Genomic DNA, 2,298 nt, shown 5'->3' with positions numbered 1-2,298 from the left:
ATTTCTAGTTTCAGTCCACAGTTTTTCTGGTTCTCGTCACCTAAGTTCAACAGTACAAATTTGTTTTTTATGTAGACCTTAAATCCATCAGGAAGATTATTTACATTATATTTTGTCACTATGATTCTTTTAGTGCTCTTCTTCAGCTTTACTTTTTTTTTCAATTACAGTTGGCATACAATATTATATTAGTTTCAAGTGTATGAGACAGTGACTAGACATTTATATAACTCTCGAAGTGATCACCCAATAAGTCCAATACCCATCTAACACCATAGTTATTACAAACATTATTGGCTATATTCCCTATGCTGTACTTTACATCCTTATGATTATTTTGTGACTACCAATTTGTACTTCTTAATCCTCTCCCCCTTTTTACCTACCCTTTCAACCCCCCTTCCATCTGGCAACCATCAAAATGTTCTCTGTATCTATTTGTTTCTGTTTTGTTTTTTTACTTTCTTAATTCCACATGTAAGTGATATTATATGGCATTTGTCTTTCTCTGTCTGACTTACTCCATTCAGAACAATATCTTCCAGGTCCATTTATCTAATGTTTGATATTAAGAGTTTGTGATCAATATTGCAATCTGCTCTTGGTCTTGTTTCGACAGAGAGAATACAACTTCTCCATCTCCTGCTCCCAATTAAATAGTCTATTTGATTTCTATATTGGCCATTTGGTGATGTCCATGTCATCTGTTCAGTTGCTTGAAGCATGTGTTTGTGATGGACAAGTTGTCAGCTTCATAGAAATCCATGAGCGATTTTCCTGCTTCATTTCTAACCCATAGTCCAAATTTTCAAAAGACATTTGATTCCACTTATTTCCTATTTTTACGTTCCAGTCACCTAAAATATCAGCATATCTTAGTGAGGTCGTTCCACACCACAAAGTAGTTCCTGAAGGCTGGGCCCAATACACAATGGCAGAGACTGTGTCCTCTGCTCTGGAGTCACTGTGGATGCTGAGAAAAAGCCCACTGGCACTTGAGGCAAAGGCATGTACTCAGTGCCGTGCTCAGAAATGGAGCCCTCTCACCCCACTAGACTGAAGCACAAAGTGTTACACCTCCAGTGTTCACCTTTCAATTTATCTCCCAGACATATTCCAGGTATGAGCCAGGTCCCAGAGTCCTGGGTCCAAACATCTCTGATACCTCTCACCTCAGAGTTCTAAAGACTCACTTCCCCCTAAATTCCCAGGTGAGCCACGCTTCACTCCAGGTCTGGAAACTCTCTCCCAAAAGAGTTAGGGCTTCTCCTTTTATGTGATTGCAAGATATTCTCTACCTGTGCTCTCTGAATTCAGCAGATTTTCAAGTTCCCAACTTTATTGTGACACAGAGGCAGCTTTTCTCCCTGAAGGAAATAAAACTAATGCAAATTTAATCTCTGGGAGGTTTTCCACTCTCATCCCCTACCAAATCCTACCATAACATACCATTCCAGGGGGCCTTGTCACAATTTAAAATTCCCAGAGCCCAACCCAGATCTACTGAATCAGATACTCTGGAGATGAAGTTCAGGAATTAGGTATCTTTTAACAAGCTCCCCATGAAACACTATAGACTTTAACTGTTTTATACTTGTCTCATTCCCATTTCACTAGCATAAAACAAAACTACATAATTTCAGTTATACTTTATATTTCTGTGGCTTCAGCAAGAACACCTTGTCCTACTTGAAAGAAGAGGAAGGAATAGAAAAAACATAGTGATGACAGTGGTGGTGGAGATTGCTATCAGGAACAGCAAATTGTGAACTTTTCTTAAAAAAGGAAACTTAGCAACAAGAAGAGAGAAGACACATCCATAAACTGTGGAGTAGAGGCAAACTAACATCTTATAAATCAACCCCTTCTACAAGCACAGAGAATAAAACTTTGCATCTCTTGTATCCATTCCTTGCATATTCTCTTCATTAATTCATCCATTTAGCAGATTCTGCCAGGCACTGTCTTACTTTCCATTTATTCAACACTGAACAAAACAGACAAAGTCAGTATCATTATGGAACTCACTTATCTAGTATGGGAGATAAGCACTAAATGATCAAACACACGAATTTCAAAAAGTGCAATAACTTCTAGTTATTGATATGATAAGAGAATAATGGGAAGATAGGAGAAAAGCCCTCCATGAAGAAGTAACATTTAAACAGAGTTGTTTCATTGTAGCAAACTAGGTAAGGAGTGTGGAGGCAGGGGCTCAGCATGTTGAGGAAGAAATACAGGCAGAAAGGAAAGCAGGTACAAAGATAGTGAAGTGCAAATAAGCTTAGTGCCTCAGTG

This window comes from Pteropus alecto, unplaced genomic scaffold (assembly GCF_000325575.1).
Source record: "Pteropus alecto unplaced genomic scaffold, ASM32557v1 scaffold7047, whole genome shotgun sequence".
NCBI lineage: Eukaryota > Metazoa > Chordata > Mammalia > Chiroptera > Pteropodidae > Pteropus > Pteropus alecto.
Note: the sequence above shows the minus strand (reverse complement) of the source record.